The sequence below is a fragment of the Populus euphratica genome, unplaced genomic scaffold (genome assembly GCF_000495115.2).
Source record: "Populus euphratica unplaced genomic scaffold, PopEup_1.0 scaffold1040.1, whole genome shotgun sequence".
Taxonomy (NCBI): domain Eukaryota; kingdom Viridiplantae; phylum Streptophyta; class Magnoliopsida; order Malpighiales; family Salicaceae; genus Populus; species Populus euphratica.
In genome coordinates this window covers 20,631-28,548 of record NW_011500905.1, presented here as the reverse complement: position 1 = coordinate 28,548, position 7,918 = coordinate 20,631, and positions in this window count along the sequence as shown.

The window sequence follows — 7,918 nt, the reverse complement described above, 5'->3', positions numbered from 1 at the left end:
TTATAAAACATGTTTTAGTTAAGGAGTTATTGATATTTGAAGTGCAAAATGATGATATAAAACCTTGATAAAAATGCACTTTTAAGTACTAATAAGCCAACCTGAAATAATCATTTAAAGTCTCATTCTTGTGACCGACTTCTATATGTAAAATACGCATCCAATATATCTTTCTAGGGATCTCAATCTTAGCCCCACTCATGTGGTTGGCTTTTATAAATATAACCTATACATACTTATACCTTTAATATTTGTTTACAAGCTAAGCCTTTTATTGAGGTTAGCATTCATACAACATTTCATTTAACATGAACAATAGCAAATATCAATCCTAGCACCACTCATGTGGTCAGCTACCATATTGGAACACAATTCTCATGATATATATATCTATTTCATTAGTCCTTTACACATTAGCATGCAACATGTAATTTATAATCAATGTACTACTTAAGAAATTAAGACTTATATATGATATTGAAAAATTAAAGAGGATGAGATGACTAACACTTACCTCTTTCTCGTACCGGTCCTATCTCACTTGTTTTGGTGTCGATGTCTATTTTGCATCACATATAATCTCACATCAATTTCACTCCTTACATATTAAAAATATACTTCTTAATATTCTTTTGGCACTTTGAGCAACTTGTTACCCACAAATACATGTATTTCTTACATTATCGCACTTTGAACTTAATGTTTCCAGCTATTAATGTCCCAATATATGCAATATTATTTTGTAAGATTATTTCATGCATACACACATATTATAGTATTATTTTCTATATAATAATCTCTTATCTTTCTTCAACAACCTAATTAAAGAAGACCAAGAAAAGACCAAAACACCAAATCATGTTACACCAAAATAGCAGCTAAAATGATCTCACCGTTTTAAGAAATGGTCTAACCATTTCTTAAATTAGTCTAACAATTTTTCAAAATAGCTTTTTTGCTGTTTTTACTACAAAATCTCTCTTTTCTTTTTTCATAGCCAAAATCTTTACCCTTGTAACAAATTTGAGTTTTGTTGTTAAGATAAATCCTTACAAATCAAGAAATTCAAGAATTCTGCAGACTTCATGCAATAAGTCATATTTATCATAGTAATGAGGTTTTACCATTAAGATAAATCCTTACAAATCAATAAATTCATGAATTCTTCAGACATCATGCAATAAGTCATATTTATCACACTAATGAGGTTTAGTCAATAATAATTATACTTAAATTCAAATAAAGAACAATTACTTATTGCATAACCCTTATTAGTCAAACCTATCCCCTTCTCCTCCTAGAGTTTTTTCTTCAATTTTAGACAACTTTCTTCTTATCAATTTTCTCATTACTTTTTAGTTTCCCCAGATTCCCCACATGAACCTTAAAAAATTCAAAATTAGGATTTCTCCTAAATGATTCTAAGAAACAAAAATTCTTTAATCCTCCTTCTTTTAAGTTGTATCAACATTATTAATTTAATCAAGATTTCTAATAAAACATTTTCCCCCTAATTTTTTCTTATTTGTAAAATCTCTTTAGGGTTCATACCCAAAAAGTTTCTTCAAAATTCTTGCTTATTTCTACCAATTAAGCCTTAACTTCAGGGTATATGATGTAATATTTGCAAAGAACACATATTCCTTAATTCCTCACAAACCCTAATTTTCATAAGAATTGGGAATTTTGCCTTTTACCCTATAATCTAAAATCAATATACATTATTTGAGTTTAATAGACACTTTACTTTATTTCTTGAACTCAATTGACCCTTCTTTGAACAAGTTCTTGATCAAGTCTTGTCTTCCCTTGTGCTCTTTATTTTTCTTTAAGTTCTTGTTTCCTTCTATTGTGTTTTATATTATACATGTTTTCTTTTCTTTCTTTTATTTTTTAAACAAAGCTTTCACTCCAACAATACTCTCTCTACTCTTCTTTCAATCTCCCTTAATAGAAATTTTATCTGGATATGAGAATAAGAGTTACAAGTCTAAAACTTCTCCTTCTTCCCTCTTAAAACTATTGGCCTCCTCGTTTTATTTTAAAAAGAGCTTTTTGATGTGATCCGAGCAATGAAAAAATAATCAAATTTGGATTCTGTCATAAAATATGCAACTGTCCAGTTTCACAGCAACAATTGTAATTCTCAATTCGACCTTTGAATCAAACTAAAAGTTTATGTAGAGTCTCAAAACATGTTGTTTAAGTCAATCAGAGTTTAGAAAGGTGACATGACCAAAAGATTGATATCTTATCCTAAGTGTAGGAGTGTCGAAGTAATAAATAATCTGAAAAGACCAGAATCAAACCATAGGAAGGTGAACTATATAAAATTATAAACAACAAATGAAAAGGAGTTGAAGAAAAGTTTGAAGATGTGAGCATTAATAAAAAATAACAGCAATTAATAAAAGTTATAGGATCCACTACTAGTAATAGAAATAAGTATAACATAAACTATTTTTATTAATCAACTGGAAACCACACATAAAGAAGGTTCCAGTCGAATGATTTATCCTTAATAGTTCATTATAATTTTTTAACATGATTATATTGATTATTTTATTTTCGTAACACCATATTTTAAATATTTTCAGGAATTCATGATGTTAACTTATGTTAACAACAAATCAAGTTCTTTTCATAGCACAGGTATTGGTTATACCATACAGTATGCTATAAAAGTGACAATTATTTGTTGTACTAAGGGTTATATAATACAAATCTAGATTAATCATTCAACAAGCAAGGTATTAAGAATTAGTAAGATAAAAAGATAGGACATGTTAATAATAAACTTTCTTAGATATAAGCATTGAAGTCTATGTTGAGTTTATATTATACCTATTCTAACACCATTAGTGAAACCTTTTCACCTTGACATAATAAATTTAGTTAAACATTATATAGAAGAGAAACATAAATAAACTAGATAAGAACATGGTTGCGATGAAAAGCATAAACAAAAGATTAATAAAAGCAAAACTTAAAAATTATAAAAATATAAATAAAGAAAGCAAGAATATGATCTTGATATGAAACCAAGATGTCTAAATGTATGGCAAATGCCTCTTATTATAGGCTAAAATTCAGAACTATTGATTTGATGACTAATTATTGAGTGGGTGACCACCTCTTTGGTAAACAACCATTATCTTCTTGTTTGAATAAAACGTTATTGTTAATGTCAAAATTTGAACAGATAGTCTTATGAAAGTTTTGGGAATTTATTTTAGCTTTCCAACAAAACAAGAATGAGCTCATTTGTATTTCTAGAACTCAATATATGGGTTGAACACTTAACAGTTTTTGGGCTGCAGGACAATTCTGATTTCTTTTTTGTTGCTACAATTTGAATTTAAAAATCATCATTTTGAATCTGAAAATGACCATTTTGAATCTTAGACTCTTCATAAAAGTCTTTGGCTTATGTCTTAGCTTTCCATTCATATAAACTATACTTAAATCCATGTTCTATAGCTCCAGTTATGATATAATAACCAAATGATGTTCCAGTTTGAATTGACCTAGCATCTCTTCTTTCAGCTTAGCTCTCTCTTTATCTTTTCACTTTTAATAGTTAAACACATTAATCAGTCCTTTAAATTGTGAGATATGCCTACATTCAAAATAAGCATGTACCATAAATTAAAAATATCTTATGTTATTAGACTTATTATTATAAAACATGCTTAAGTTAGAGAATTAATGATATTTTAATGCAATATGATATTATAAAACCTTGATAAAAATGCAGTTTTAAGTACTAATTAGATGGCATCGCAATACTAGTCAACAGAGACTGTATAAATTTTGTTATTTACTTTATTTTGACTTGTGCACTTTTTATTTGGTTAAGATTCTTTTCCTACAAGGAATTGACAGCTAGTTTTGGGAATTTTCTAGTCTTGCAAAGATATACAACAAAGTTTCCATGTATGGTATGAACTCTATATTAATATGGAATCTTTATGGTGTATGGAAAAAAATTATATTTCCTTATTACAATAAGAATCTATCATTAAATAAGTTTCCAAGCCAGCTAAGTGATTAGTATTTAAAAATGCATTTTTATCAAGGTTTTATATCATCATTTTGCACTTGAAGTTTCAATAACTCCTTAACTAAGGTATGTTTTATAATAACATGTCTAATACCATAAGATACCTTTAATTTATGGTAAATGTTCATCCTAAATGCAGGCATATCACAAAAATAAAAGGATTGATTGATGATTTGAAGTATTGAAATTGAAAGGACAAAGAGAAGGCTAAACTTAAAAAAGAAATGCTGGTGCAATCCAAATTGAAACAATGTTCGGTAATTCGGTCATATCTGGAGCTATAGATCTCATATTTAGGTCTACTTTATATGGATTAAAAGCTAAGACATAGGCCTAAAACCTTTATAGGAAAGCAAAACTCAATTCTGCTGTTTGGAAGTCCAAATCTTAGCAACATAGAAATTTGAATATGTCCTACAACCTATACATTATTGTTCAACATATATCTTGAGTTTTAGAAGTCCAAATGAACTCAATTTTTTTCCTAGAAAGCTGAGATAATTTTCTAGAACTTTTATGAGGATGGTTCAAATTTTGACGTTATCAATGATGTTTTTGGCAAATAAGAAGATCAGGATTGTCACAAAGTCAAGAGTTAGCCACCCACTCATCAATTAGTCATCAAATTAATAGTTTTCAATTTTGGCCTATAAAAGAAGGCATTTGTCATGTATTTAGGCATCTTGTTCTTGAGATCAAGATCATGTTCTTGCTCTTCTTTCTTTATATTTTTGTAATGCTTAAGTTTTGCTTTCATTGATATCTTGTTTATTAATTAGTACTTAAAATTGTATTTTTATCAAGGTTTTTATATCATCATTTTGCACTTGAAGTATCAATAACTCCTTAACTAAAGCATGTTTTATAATAATATATCTAATAATATAAGATACCTTAAATTTGTGGTAAATGTTCATTTTCAATGCAGGTCTATCACATAAATGAAAGGATTGATTGATGACTTTAAGAACTTAAATTGCAAGGGCAAAGAGATGACCAAACTTAGAAAAGAGATGTCGGTGTAGTCCATACCGGAACACTATTTGGTAATTAGGTCATATCTAGAGCTATAGATCTCATATTTAGGTCCAATTTATATGGATGGAAAGGTAAGACATAGGGCTACAACTTTCATATGGAGCCCAAGATCTAAAAAAGCCATTTTCAAGTCCAAATTGTAGCAACAACAAAGAAGCCTGAATCTGTCTTCTAGCCTGAGCACTGTTCAGTGTTTGACCCATATCTAGAGTTCTAGAAGTCCAAATGAGATGAATTTTTTACACAAGAAAGCTGAGACAATTTCCTACAACTTTCATATTTAAGTGGCTCTAATTTTGACGTTATCAATGATGTTTTGGGCAGACAAGAGAAGATAAGGATTGTCACCAAGTCAAAAGTTGGTCACCACTAAATTAGTCATCAAATCAATAGTTTCCAATTTTGGCCTATAAAAGGAGGCATTTGCCATGTATTTAGGCATCTAGGTTTCTAATTCAAGATCATGCTCTTGCTTTTATCTTATTCATGTTCTTATTTTGTTTATCTATTTTTCTTTCTTTCATTATGTCTAGCTAAGTTTATTATGTCAAGGTGAAAAGGTTACACTAATGGTGTAAGAATAAGTATAGTATAGACTTAATATGGACTTTAATGTTTTATACTAACATGTTTTATATTTGTTATCTTGTTCACTCTTTAATACTTTGCTTGTTAAATGACTAATCTTGATTTATATTGCATAACACTTGGCACAACAAATGCTTGGCACTTTCATAGCCCATACTGTATGGTATAACCGACACTTGAGCTATGAAAGGAACTTGATTTGTTGTTAACATAAGTTATAATCATGAATGCTTGACGAGATTTACAAGTATTAGCATTAATTGAATAAGATGACTAATGTAATCATGTTAACAATCTATAATCTGATTGGAACCTCCTTTGTCTGTGGTTTCCAATTGACTAATAAGAGTTTATACTATACTTGTTTGACATACTATTACTGGATCCTCTAACCTTGACATTGTTTATTATCATTGTTTAATCCTTACATTAATATTCCATCTCAAAGTTCTCATCATCTTCTTCTTTTTCTTTATTATTATTATTATTATTATTAGTATTACTACTACTACTACTACTACTATTATTATTATTATTATTATTATTATTATTATTATTATTATTATTGCTGTTATTACTATTATTATTATTGTTGTTGTTATTGTTATTGTTGTTGTATTATTGTTATTTGTAATTTGTACAATTAACCACCCTGTGGTTCGACCTCGGTCTTGCCGGGTTATTTATTACTTTGACACTCCTGCACTTGGGAGAAGACATTAATCTTTTCGTCGTGTCAAGTTTTTGGCGTCGTTGCCGGGGAGGTAAGTTTTGTATAAATTATAGTATTTATTTTATTTTCTCCTTACACTTTTCTTGTATATAACTTTGTTTCTTGTCTCTTGTTTCTTCTTCTTTTGTTTTCTTCTTCCTTTTATTCTATTCCTACACGTGCATGAAAGTGTGGTCATGTACATCAAGTGGTAGACTTTGTAGGGTATCCTCATCATTTTCAGAAAATATGGCCCAAGAAGATAATCAATCACTTCATAATGAGAATAATGAGAATAACCGTGCTAAAACACTTAGAGACCACATGAATCCCACAAGAACAAGTGCACCATCATGCATAGTTTTTCCTCCCGATGCATCTCATTTTAATTTTAAGCCAGGTATTATTCAACTTTTACCTTCTTTTCATGGTTTAGAATTGGAAAATCCATACTTGCATTTAAGGGAATTTGAGGAGGTCTGCAACACATATAATAATTTAAATTGTAGCATGAACATCATGAGATTAAAGCTTTTTCCTTTTTCATTAAAAGATAAAGCTAAAACATGGCTACAAAATTTGAGACCAGGATCCATTCGTGCTTGGGATGAAATGCAACAACAGTTTTTAAAGAAGTTTTTCCTATCTCAAAGAACAAACTCTTTCAAAAGACAAATCACCACTTTCACTCAAAAACCAGGAGAAACATTTTACCAATATTGGGATAGGTATCGAGACTTGCTTAGTACTTGCCCTCATCATGGTTTTGAAACATGGAGATTGATTTCACATTTTTATGAAAGGTTAACACCTAGAGATAGGCAAATGGTTGAATTGATGTGCAATGGAACTTTTGAAGATAAAGATCCTGATGAAGCAATAAAGTACTTAGACTTGTTAGCTGAAAATGCTCAAAATTGGGACACCACCAGTACTTATGAGGCACCAAGTAAAACTCAACCTCATATATCTAGTGGAGGTATGTACAACCTTAGGGAAGATCATGACCTTTAAGCCAAGTTTGCATCTTTAGCTAGAAAAGTCGAGGCACTAGAATTGAAAAAGACTGGTCAATTAAAATATGTTGAAAACATTGTGTGTCAAATATATGAAACAAATGAACACTCAACCAATAACTGTCCAACCTTGCCTTCTTTTAAGAAATGTCTCCATGAACAAGCCCATGCATTAAACAGTTTCGAAAGGCCCAATCATTACCCATATTTGCAAACATACAATCCTGGTTGGAGAAATCACCCAAATTTCAGTTGGAAGAGTGACAATGCACAAACTTCACCACCACAATTTCAAGCACACCATAATTTTCTAAATTATCATGGATATGCACCTCCTTATGCTCCACCTCCTACAAGAAATTTTGAGGAAACTTTGTATGCTTTCATTGAAAAGCAAGAGACAATCAACACTCAACTTGCTCAAAGCATAACAGATTTTAAAGATACTCTTGCAAAATTAACATCTGCTCTCAGTTTTCAAGAGAAAGGTCAGTTTCCATC